The sequence below is a fragment of the Ambystoma mexicanum genome, chromosome 3q, assembly GCF_040938575.1.
Source record: "Ambystoma mexicanum isolate Mex_15411 chromosome 3q, UKY_AmexF1_1, whole genome shotgun sequence".
In the NCBI taxonomy this organism is placed as follows: Eukaryota; Metazoa; Chordata; class Amphibia; order Caudata; family Ambystomatidae; genus Ambystoma; species Ambystoma mexicanum.
Window position 1 is genome coordinate 738,384,967 of NC_090926.1, and position 12,941 is coordinate 738,397,907.

At 45.8% G+C, this 12,941-nt stretch overlaps 1 protein-coding gene across 1 annotated transcript in view; it reads right to left on the reverse strand.

Annotated features, from left to right (window-relative positions):
- LOC138582924 (serotonin N-acetyltransferase-like) overlaps positions 1 to 5,315 on the reverse strand; it is a 96,489-nt gene extending 91,174 nt beyond the window's left edge. The window contains exon 1 of the mRNA XM_069654679.1: positions 5,092 to 5,315. The gene's annotated coding sequence lies outside the window, so the exon portion shown is untranslated. The remainder of the gene's footprint in view (positions 1 to 5,091) is intronic.
- Positions 5,316 to 12,941: the final 7,626 nt, after the last annotated feature.

Genomic DNA, 12,941 nt, shown 5'->3' on the forward strand with positions numbered 1-12,941 from the left:
TGCTTCGGTCCATCCCTGTTTTCTCAGTCAGGCCTTAGCTCCTCTTTTACAAGCTGTTCTGTGAGAATTTGCCTTTCGGCTGGTGTTCTTTTTTTTTATAATCCACCACGGAATCAGGATATTTTGCAGGATGTCGTTGGCGGCTGCGGGAGCTCCAACGGACTAATTTCCTCACTCATGTCCTCACAGCTCGCATTCTAGCCACGCCCCCCGTCTACTTAATGCCAGTTTTGAGGAAATACTTTCTTTAAGTCAGTGGTATTCAAACTGTGGGTCGCGACCCCCTAGGGGTCCGCGGGTGCATCCCAGGGGGGCCCTGAGAGCTCAGCATGAAAAAAGATTTTTTTTTTTTTTTTTTTTTTTTTTTTTTTTAGATTGGAAGAAATGGGCAGGGGTGGCCCACATGGGCGGGCTGAAGCATGAAACTGTCTCAGGCAACAATGAAAAAGTGGCCCACAGTTGTAAATGGATATTCATTCCTTTAGTCACAGACTGGGCCTCATTACTACTATGGCGGACCAGTAACAACGGTGCTGGTAAGCTACCGGCACCGTTGCTACCGTTCCGCCATAGTAAGAGTTGTGCTTGTGGGTGCTTGACAGCCCCCGCCAGGTCTGACCTCAGCTCGTCGGATGCACCAGCACCGTTATTAACGATGCCGGTGCATCCGAGCTCCCCCTTCCCATTTGAGCCATATGGGGCTCAAATGGGAATGGGGATCTACCGGCACCTTCGAAAGGGCAATTATCATGTCCGCCTAACTCGGCATGACCTAGTAATTGCCCATTCGCGGGTGCCAGACCCGGATGCAACTCCAGTGGCAGCCGTGCCGGTTTTACCGGCACAGCTACCGCCAGAGTAGTTATGAAGCCCACTGTTTCAATAGTACCCAAAGGGGTGCTTTGTGTTCAAATGTAAGTAAATTGTGATATATTCAGCAACAATGGTCAACCTTACTAACTGCATAGTGGCCCCTCACCCATTATGGAGGAGCTAAGGAGCCAGCCCAGTGAAACAGTGAGCACTCCCTCAGCTGCTTTTTCCAGCTAATGGAGTGCTCCTGGGCTGGCTGAACTGTCAAAGGGAAACACTGTTTCCCTTTGACAGTTCAGTTTAGTTCCCCAGCCGCACATGCTCACTGAGCCATGCAAGTGCTGGGGCGTTTTGCTTCGCCAGCATTGCATAGCTCATTGGAAATGCTGGCTGGGGCACTGCATGTCTGTATGTCCGAGGGGGAGGTCCTGCGCCTCCTCGCACATACGGACAGAGCAGCTGGAGCAGCACCCACACACAGGCCAATGCAGAAGGTACGTTTATGTTCATTGTTTTTATTTAAACATGTGTATGGATGTGTTATGAGTGAGTGTATGGTGATGGATGCTCATGTGAATGATAGAGTGATTGCTGTATGAATGTGCAGCGCCTTGCATATACACATAATCATGTTCATTGTGTTAGGACCAGTGGGGCCCAGGGGACAGGGATGGTATCTTTTTACCGGACATCTATCATTCAAAACCCTCTGCCTTGTCCACAAGGCTTTCTGGGGCCTCGGTCCAAAATACCTTCAGCTATTCCTCCGCAAATACCTCCCCTCTCGAGCTCTTCACTCCTCTACCTCCAACTCCCTCAGGGTCAGTCGTTTATCAAAGAAACGAGCTGGGGGTAGATCTCCGTCTTCGGCTGGGGCCTCCCTCTGGAACAGCGCCCTGCCACTCTAAAACTTGAGGAGAACCATCTTTCTTCCTGCACTTATCAGACCTACCCTGTCTGCTGCCTTAAACGTAGCACTTGCAAATTGCTGGCTGCACTACCACTGTTTGTTGCCTTTATTATTTATTTATTGTTATTTATCTGTTTCTCCTCTGCTTCGCACTTTCCACTTCTCCCCCCTTCCATGCACTTTTCCCCTCACACTTGCGCGTTCTCAATGTCACTGGGCCTAGTAAGATCGCTGTTTTATTCTCCTCTGTTCCCCTCCCTTGCCTTGTCACGCTCTGAAACACTTGTGTACGAGCGCGATAGAAATAAAATATCAATGCCTGCCCCCTGGACTCCCAGCAACAATTGCAAACTGTTTGGCTATTTACCCATTTTTTGTTAAAAGTATGCTCTACAATGCAACATTTTAACCTATTATTTAAAAAAAAATTCACAGGGGGAAACCCCCCCGAACCTCCCCTTAATGCCCCTCCGCTTAAAAAAGATTCACCAGCCGCCACTGGCCCTCAGACTGTGTTGGGAACGGGATGGGGGAACCGAGGGACTATGGTGGGAGCACAATGGGCGGGAACCATGGGATAGTGATGGGAGCAGAGTGGGGAGAGCCCTGGGTGTGTGATGGGGTGGGGAGAGACCAGCGACTGGGTAGGAGTGGGATGAGGGAGCCCAGCGACTTTGATGGGAGCAGGTGACGGCGCGCAATATATACTGTCCATTTGGCATTTCTGGGGGGTCCCGACCTGCCCAAATTTTGCTCAGGGGGGCCCTGGCCAAAAAAGTTTGAAGACCACTGCTTTAAGTAAAGCACAATAGGTTCACAGTACCTTGATTGCTGAGTTTATAATGAAGAAGCAGTTATATAGACGAAATTGTTCAAGAGAAAGCTTCTAACACAGTGAAAGACGTCAGCATTATGTAGAAATGCATACTGTGTATGCAGCTGCCTGAGTTGTGGTTAAATGCTGTACCTCGATGGAAATACGGGCTGCTGCAAACTTTCAATGCGACCCAAACGTGGCTGACAGGAAGCGCGGCGTTCCTCCAACTTGCCGCTGCTGCGTCGAGCCTCCCGTCAGTTTGGGTGGAGTATCAGGCTGGAACGCCAAGAAACTCGCAACGTTTTCCAGAAGGAGGGCCCCGCGGGGGGAACGCGAAGCGTTTCCCCCCGGGGAGGTTTCTGGCGCTGCACACGGCCAGCGAGTGGCCGTGGGGGGCAGAGCGCCTCCCTAGGGTATTTAAGGGACAGGGAAGATTCGGGAGGCAGGCGACAGTTGGACTTGGTGATTGTCCTGTCGCCTGCTCCCGAGCCTTCCCTGAGTTTTGGGCGTCATTTGGGCTTATAAACGTATTTATATTTAAAAATATATATATATATATATATATATTTTATATCTAACGGTAACTGTCTAAAATTAAACTTATCCTAACCCTCTCCTCACCTCACAAATGTTTGTTTGTTTGTTTATTTATGTGTGTGTTTCGTTGCAGTGTGTGTTTCTCTGCAGTGGGGGTGCGAGTTGTGTGTCCAAGCTTGTCCATGCGCAGGTGTTTGTGTGCAGCATTCCCTTTGTACTGTACCTGCCAGAAATATAGAAGTATATTTAGAAATATTACCTTTGTGAATACATTGTTCAAGCGGTATTCATCACAGAGCACTTTCTAAGGTATCCCGGAGCGTGTGGGCGTGCCCATTTTCCCCATTCTGAAAGCGCGCGCCAGGAACACCGTGGCCCACAAACTGTAACATATACACTGCAAGGAAACCCACACTGGCTGCAACACACACACGGCAGGACAACGCACACTGCAAGGAAACCCACACACACTGCAACGAAACACGCACAAAAACTGCAACGCACACTTCGTGCTGACTGACACTAAAAAACAAACCTATCCACTGACAGGTGACGAACACGCTAACAATGCAAACGGCGGTGGCAGTCTAGCAGTGCGAACACGTGCACCTCGGAATACACACACAGACCCACATTTCTTGCAAGTGCCACGATAACACCATCCCCCGTGCACGCTCACTTCGCAGGGGGGCAGTAGATCAAAATTGGTTTGGGATTAAGGTTACATAAGTGAGTTTACAAATGCTTTTTAACGCCTTCTTTTGATTGTAAATATAACGCCTTTTAAATAAAACAGTCACATTGTTTTCAAAAGTCGCAGAAAGAATCTCGAAGACTGCGGACATCAAGGAGCCAGTATGGCGTCAAGATAAGCCTGCGATTAAGTGAATTCATCCTCCATCGCGTATTGTAATTGCTTTGTAATTGTGAACGTTTTTAATTATGGGTTTAGAATGAAGGTGGATTGCGCGTTTGATTTTGCTTAATACACAATTGCCTCCTTAAACCCACTTTTTATTTACAACATTTGAGTCTTTGTCTCCGTTTTGTAATGGAACAACATTGTTACAGCGCCTAGAAACAGGAGGAGTCGGCCATGCAGCGCTGCACACCAATTATGGTGTTTTTTCCTTTATAGCAACTACGTTAAAAAGTAGAAGGTGGCGCTTATACAAGTTGGACACTGCGCATTAATCTTTCTTCCCTCTCGTTTCTGTTCTTGAACGCCCCAAGCCTTTTTCTGACTTCATCCGATCCCCTCACTACTCTTTGTTGTTTTGGTCTTATCGCGGGTTTGACCTGTCTCTTTTTCTTTTTTGCGCTTTCTCTCTTCATTTCTCTTCTTTTGCGGGTCATGTCCAGCGCCCGCCTGTCGTGTACTGAGTGCTGGGTCCCCGTCTTCGTGAACCTGTTGAATGCACTGGGATCCACTGTGTTATTTATTTTAATTTTATTTATTTATTTCCATTTATAAAGCGCGCAGCTGCCCTAGGGTATTGTGGCGCTGTTACAGCAGATTCACTTGGGTGCAGACAAAATACAGTGTACAGTTCTTGGCTTCTAAATCATAACAGTAATCAGGTTCCTTGGTTACAGTGGAACAGCAGAGTGGATACAAGGTATTTGAATAGTATGTTTTTCAAAGCCTTTCTGAAGGCTAAGAGGGATGTTTCTTTCCTGAGTTTGGGTGGTAGTAAGCTCCAGGATTTTGGTGCTAGCACTTCGAAGTTAACCCCACCGCTTTGGCTCTGTTAAAGTCCATTTGCTCGGGACAGGTCCAGAGCGCCGGTATTTCTGCAAGCTATTGCAATACTTCTCAGAACCAAGTCACTGGGTGGGTGAAGCGGGCTGTCCAGGATGACACAGCATGGTGAGGTGAGGTGATTGGTGAAGCGGAAGAGTCGGGGTCAGAACACTGGTTCTCCGGATGGATACTCGAAAAACCTCGCCACCAGGCAACTGACAGAACCACAAAAGAAAACACTAGAGGGATGATCTAGTCGGGAGCACTTACCTCAAGTAGGAATGTCTTTGGTGCTGAAAGAAATGTGTGGTGCCCAGCAGGACCTGCCCTGAGCCGACACCCGAGGTCAGTGGTGCTGAGTGTGGGGCACTTCGTGCTCACCGCACCGGCTAGTCTTTATGTGCCCCTGGGCGCGCTGCCCCTTTAGTTAAGACATTTAAACAACACGTGATGCCCTTCGTACGGAAGCTCAGGGTCTGCGAGTGAAAGGAGCACACGGTGCACGTGTCAAAGGTATAAAGCTCTCGTTCTGTGAGTGAAAAGGCGAGGGCTTAAAGGTGACAGGATTAGCATGGGGCAAGCTTAGTGGGGGCTTATTTGATTTAATGCGATAAAGGCGGCTGCTTGCCATATGAAGTGAGAGAGAGAGAGAGAGAGACCGAGACCGAAGTGGCTATCTTAAATTGTTTGGTGGTCCGTGATACAGAGCACCCCAATCTCCATGACTTTAAGTGGGAATAAGACTCGAGGTGGGCGCTCCAGTTGGGGGACGTAGCCTAAGTACGGGTGGGTGGGGCACCCCGCCAACTAGGGCCCACACCTCGGCTCGCCTATGGTGTGTGGGGGCCTGGAAAATGCTTGGATTACAGGAGGCAAAGCAGGAGAGCTTGGGTGCACTGGTATTATACTTTTGGTGTGCCCAGTCCCTTCTTTTTGTTCCAAATCACAGGCTCCGAGCCCCACTGGCAGACTGCCTGTGTGAGGTCGAAGCCTGTGATAAAGAAACAAAAGCAGAGGCCAGAAGCACCAAAGTTGTGATACCAGTGCAACCCAGATCTCCTTTTGTTTCTTAAAGAGAGTAGCTAACCCCCCGCAGATAGCCCTTTTATTCAAGGAGCATAGCGGTTAAAGGGCTGTCTGCAGGGAACGCAGACCCTCCATAAGCAGCCCTTTAAACATGTTGCTCTTTGAGTAAAAGGGCTGCCTGCAGGTGGTTACCTCATCTCACTGAGAAACAGAAGGAGAGCTAGGGTGCTCAGCTTCTCCTGGTGTTCCTTAATGAGAGGAGGTGGCACCCAGCAGGCATACCATTAGGCAAAGAACAGTGCATGGTCAAAGGACTGCCTGGAGGTGTCAGCGGTTCTGATTAGGGAAAAGGAGAAGCATTTATGCTTCTACTTTTCCGTAACCAGAAGCACAACCCCTTCAGGCTGCACTTTGACTGTGCACTGCTCTTTAGCTAAAGTGCTACCTGCTAAGGGTCAGCATATCTGGGGTTAGTCGAGGGGGAGCCCTAGCAGGGCCCCAGCTCAGGCTTCCTTTTTTGGAGACTGCCGGGGCTCCACCCCTGCTAGCCCAGGCCCACTTAAAGCCCCGCCAATCACCACAACCAAACAAATGAAGGGATTCAAGAGTCTCAGGGTTATTTAAAGAAAATATGAATTGCATGCAGGGGACCACCAACGTTAGCATTTACATGCTGTGGGTCCCTCTGCAGGCAATTATAAATGTCCTGAGGCAGAGTCAGTGCTGTAAATGACATGCAAAATCGAAAGGGGGCTCTTTAAGGAGGTGTGGAAACCCGTTTTAGGTAAATTCCACCGATCCCGCCAGACAACCCTTTGCATCAATCATCCCCCTCTCACCTGGGGTGTGAGGGTGAGGATCCCTGCGTACCTTATCTAAAGGGATGCCTAACGGGGGTCGACACCACACCTTTACTTCCTTAATGGTTTCTTCTACTGTTTGATTTATCAATCCTTCTTGTGGAAATGCTAAACGTTGCTTGCAAATAGGCATTGCAGGCAGCATTTACGAATGCATTCCTATGGAATCTGCCTGGTCTTGACCAGGTGCATAACCGAGGTGTATTCCTAAAGAAATCCATACGTTGTATGCCTGCATGAAAATCTCAGGCAAGCGTGAAACAAAGGCCCTGATGAGACCGAAGAGGGGTGCATGATGGAAATCTTCTCTCCAAGCCATGCCCCTCTTCTGCTTCATGAGAGCTTCAAAATGATTCAGGGTGTTAAATGGAGGCGCTAAAGCGTTACTTACGCCTCGTTTTAATTCCACCATTTAACACAATAAGGTTGTCTTTGTTTACACCAGTCACAAATCACAACCCATAGTGTGGCATGATGCCCTGGCAACAAATAATATAAGCATGGGAACTCCCCTGAACTCCTCACTCCCCCTTCGTCTGTGCTGGAGTTGTGCTGGAGTTCAAGTAATGACTGAGTGGCATTCCAAGTGAAGGATTAGCAGCCTACAATGAGGGTGCTTGCATTCTACCATAGGTGCAGGGCTGGCCCTAGGATTTGTGGTTCCATTTGATAATGTCTCTGGAAAAATGTCTGACAAAAATGATGCCAAACAATGGCAATGGTTTGCAGGGACATTATCACATTGAACATGTGGGGGACACCCCCGCAACACCCAAAATCTTCTTTTCTTGCAAGGGGGGGACACCCGCGCGAACCGTTACCCTTGGCCCCATATATATGGTCACCATATATAAAGTCGCCACAGCCTTTTCCTGGCGACCATACGTATGGGGATAATATTACCGCATGCAGGATTTGTGGTGCCAAGTGTGGCAAATTAAGTGTGGGGCCCCTTAATGTGCATGCGCGCACTGAGGGAAGTACCCGGAAGTACCTCTTTGCCTCAGACTCTGCTCTTTTTTACTGTGGAACCTTGCCGTGCTAAACTGGGGATTACTCACGGATTACTCACGGTATAATGGATTTGACCTCTGTACTTGACTGAGTTGTTCTAGCAGTGGAAGACCTATACTGATTGCGTTTATCTTATTTTATTTAGAGCCTTCCTGAAGCTTTAGTTCGTGCTTAACAGCTAAGCCACGCCCACCATGGAGGCGAGGCTACAAAAACATCTGTCAGCGCGCGCGAGGGAAGTATCCGGGAGTACCTCTTTGCCCCGTCGGCAAGGCAAGGTCTTCCGGGTTGCTTCGACTCGCGGTAGAAAAACAGTCACATAATCATTGTCCACTCCAAACCCTTAAAACGCGCATACCTTCCAGAATCGCTCCCCTTTCATTGAGCGAGAGCCCTGCTCGTTTTCACGGGCCTGTAGTTATGAATGCTCCACGCCTGTCAGGGTGAAAGGCAACAGGAATGGGCTTTCAAATGCGGATATTCGTATGTTCTGTAAGGGCACTCTGTCAGCTCATAGAGCAAAGAAAGTGTCGGAGGTGGAACCTGCACACAACGCAATAGTGGTTCGGTGCGATAAGCATTGTGCCAGTGCGGTCTAATGAACTTCATCCAAACAATCTGTCTATAACAGATACAGCTTGGCAACCACATTGAAAAAGTCACTCCCTGTTTTATGTCCTTTGAAGCTTATAAGTGATGTCGCCATTATAGATTTGGATCCTAACGACTCTGTTTTCAGACAAGTGTTTATCTGAAAATTTGTCATGTTCGCCTGTCATGTTTTCCGAGGTCTCACATAACATCACTTAGTCTGTTTCTGTGTGGTTGCATTTGCAGGCATGCAGCCCTCGTACTCACACAGTACCAATGCGTCCTTATACACTCGCAGCCTTGATACTCAGGTGGATGTTACATTACAAGCCATGAATTTGGCTCTTCAAGAATTGGGTAAACTATTCATGTACTTGACCAAAGGTTGCTTTCACAGGAGGAAATATTAAAAAAAAATCCTTGCTTTCCAAATAGAGGGGGTCAATGTGGATAGACAACATTCCTTGCCGATTATGCAAACCATCCACTCTAAAGCTATTGTGACCTCTGTAGCATGTCAAACAAATCCAGTGATTTCTCTGCGATCACCGCCTTGTTCCCCTCAGACAACTGAAAATAGTGTAATGGTGGGAGCCCTTCCTTGTATTAACTCAATCATTTATGATTGCACAGCCGAGCTCCCCCCATTAACCTCGCAGTGGAATACGAGCCCGCAGTGTGCTATGCCTGGTACCTTGCCGAATCGGGCCAAAAGAATGTACCCAATTTTCGCTCCAACTAACAAGGCTACGCATAAGATAATGGAGGTTCCGTTGACTTCTAAAAAACAACGAACCAGCAAGATTGCTGGAAATAATAAAGAATCAAAACTTCCTAAAAATCAGCCCACACCCAAGCATGTGGGGAAGGCGGTGGCAAAAGAGTTCTTTAAAGCCATCTCTATGCCTAATAAAAATAATGTCATTGGGCCTCCTTACGAGTGCGGCGGTAAGGGGTTAACGGCACCGGTAAGGATGCAAGTGCCGTTAACCCCTTACCGCCGCATTCTGAGGTCCCTTAGTGGGTCCCACTAAGGCCGGCTGGTTTTACCAGCCGCCCTCAGCTTGAGCCACTAAGGGACCAGGGAGCTAATAACGGGCCCGCTATTTGCGGGTCCGTTATTAGCTCCTTCCCCATTCCCATTGAGCCCTATGGGGGCTCGAATGGGAATGGGGAATGGTTTTCAGAATGGGGACTTACCGGGTCCTCCAAGGTTGGAATGACCCGGTGAGTCCTCATACCAAGAACTCGGACCCGGACACGAGTTTGGAGGCCCATAGCCTCTCAAGCCATTAAGAAAAAATACATGCTACGGAACCAAGCAAAGTTAAAAAATGGTTTTACAGAATTTTGCCCGGCTCATGCTTTAACATACCCCACCTTAGATGACCTAGTGAGAGAAATATCACATTCAATGCCAGCAAAATCTACCCTTGCGAATAGCACTCAGGCATGTTATACTACAGGAACTGTTCCGGACAACGGTTTAGGAGGGGAGCCCATGAGTGATGAGATGAAGCATAGAGCTGAAATTCGAAAGTCCGTCGATGCATACATGGCTGGTCATGTACCGCCCCATTCAGAAATATGTGTAAAACCAGCCGATTCGATTCCGGATGGAAGCATGGCCAGTAGGTTACATGACAGAAGCTTCCATGTATGTAAGGAGTCTATCGCTTGCCCCTGTGCTCCGGAATCATCATCTGTAAACAAATCGGACCTTGGTGCTTGGGCTAATTATGCTGGTAGTCAAGAGTGTGCAGTAGCTAATCCTATGCCCTCCCCTGACGTTCAATCTGCCCTGTCTGCTAAGCTGGGGACCCTTATTTCTATTGCTCCCTCATCAGATCTCTCTGAAGCAATTCTTTCTTTAATTGAAAATGCTCTGGGGAATTTAAAGTCCTTAGGTCCTCAGAAGGAAATGATAGTCAAGATTGAAAACTCTAAAAATACTCAGGGGAAGAAGGAGAGTTTGAATGTAAGTAAACAGCCCGCTTTGTGCTCTTTAACTTTAAAATGTAGACCATTTCCATCTACCCAATTTGACCTGAACCAAAGAGCGGTGATTGCAATTTTTTCTGACATACAGATGCTAGAGGACATTGTTTCCACAGATCTAGCACTGGTAGAATTTATTGACAAGCAAAATGTAAATGCTGTAAGATTATGGATGCAATCGAGAGTGGTTAAAAATTTGATCTGGCAGGCAAAAGGTCTGTTATATAATTTGGGTTTCATACTAAGTACCAAAGATGGGGGCATTGTTGCACAGCCCTGTGAGATGGATCAAGCTCAATCTTTATATATCAAACCCCAAGACATCAGGGATGTGAAGAAGTCACGACAATTGGTTAAATCCGGCTCTTGTAAGTGTAGATCAAAGCAGAATTAACTAGTCTCACCCACTATCCAGTGCACAACCTCTCTCATGAGTTGGAACTCAAGAGGATTCAAACACCTCTTAAATAATGATCGAAGTAACTTGAGTCTATTTGATGTAGTCCTTTTACAAGAGACATGATTAACACTCCCCCCGATTTGGGCTGACCACAGGTCTTTTTTTTTAAAAAAAAATGTTTATTGAAATTGTTTTAGTTGAAAATTCAACTTTTTCAATCTGTTACATCTTTGGTTACATATATTATCTCATAGTCAAATATGTTTAATAAACAGACCTCTCAATTTAAAAAAAAATAAGAATAGTACATTATACATTTTAAAACAGAGTGAACAATCTTAAAACCACTGTTGGATTAATTAAATGCAAAATACAAAATACAAGTTCAAGTACATAGATTAGACACATTGTTCATTGCCATAAGAAATTGTAAGGGCATCAGTTTTTCCCCCAAGTTCAGTTCATTGAGATAGTGGACAGTGGCTATAAATAGTGAATCCTTTGATGTATCAAATATCTCATTCCATAGTTGTTCTTTAGTCAACAGCACTCTGTTTTTGAAGAACTTATAAAAATGTTTTATCCTTAATTCAAGCAGAGAAGGACATTCCGAAATTAGATGGAAGGTAGATTCCTCATTCTTAGACATTTTGCAAAATCTACAAGATGGACTTAGCGTTAGATCTTTAGAGATATTGTACAAGTTTGATATTAGTTGGAAGTAAATTTAGCCTAAAGCGTAAAAAAATATCGGCATAAGATCTATCTGGAAATGTAAGAATATATTTCGGAATATCATTCAGTGCTTTCTCAATAAAGGGACCTGCTTTGAAGGCAGAATAATGAAGACATTTTTCTCTTGTGTTATTGCAGTCATGTCTGAGCAGCTTAAGTTTCGCTTTGTCTGGAAGTTCAAGCAGTTCTTTAAGAGAAATGTCTGCTTCGGATAGAGACTTTTTGCACTGTTGTAGCCAAGAAGATATTGGAGTATTGCTTGCAGATTGGATCATATCTTTTACAGCCGGAAATACATTTTTAGAGGAATCTGTGGCAAGAAGTGCCTTTTGGTATAAAGCTATCAGGGCCCAGGAAACAACCACAGATAGAGAGGACAAGCCTAATTCGTAACAAATTATGGCTATTGGGCAGCTTACAGGGACCGGAAGTATTGCTTTCCAATATAGTCGCTCTAAATAGTCCCAATTTACTTGCTTAGTCATGATTTTAGTCTGACTCCCATATGTAATTATGGGAACGGCTTTCTGTAAATAAAACATACGAGCAGGGATCAGTGAAAACAGACCATACTTCCTTTGCAGGGCTTTTGCTTGAGTTGATAAAAGTTTCATCCTATTAATAAGTTCTTCTTTGTATGGTTTATCCGCTACATCTGAGTTGATGTTAAATTAAAATTTTCATTTTTTTGATGTTAATTTCTAATTTGTTTACTTCAGCATATTGTGATAGTGCAGCTAATTTCCTCTGAAGACCCATTGGGCTTTTGTCGAAAAGAACCACATCATCTGCATATAACAGGTAAGGGATGGTCAAGGATCCTAATCGGGGTGAAAAAGACTGCACCTCCATCAATTCTTTAAAAAAAATCATAAATATAGAAATTAAAAAGGATTGAGGCGAATGGACAGCCCTGTTTCAGCCCAGCTTTGTTCTTATTGTGTTTGACAGAAGTCCGTCGGTTGTAAGTTTAATTTTTATGCTCGTGTCAGAGTAAAAACATAAAACCAGATTAAAAATGTAAAGGGGGCAGTTAGCATTTAAAAGTTTTTCCCACAACAAGGAACGAGAAATGGAGTCAAACGCTTGTTTAAAATCCACTAAAGCAAGATATATTGTTTGCTTCTTGTGAATAGCTTGTAATTTGAGTGCAGAAATAATAATACATTTAAAGAAGTGCCAATGCCTGGGACAAAACCAGATTGATAACGGTCCGTTAGATCCTGTTTGTGAAGCCACAAGGTCCATTTGAACCCTGCTTTGAAATCTGCAATGGGAAGACCATCTTCGGGCCTCCTAATTGCCGTAAATGTCGGGTCGGGGTTGTCTTCCAGGTTTTGGGCAGCTCCAAACAAGTTTATGTTGTTGGTCAAAGTAATGTTCCAGAGTGTTACGTATGCAGTTCTCAACATATATTGGAACCCGGCTGGTATCACTGATGAGTGTTTCTTTAGGAACCTGAATAGTTTACTAGACATGGTGTCTGAAGATCAGAG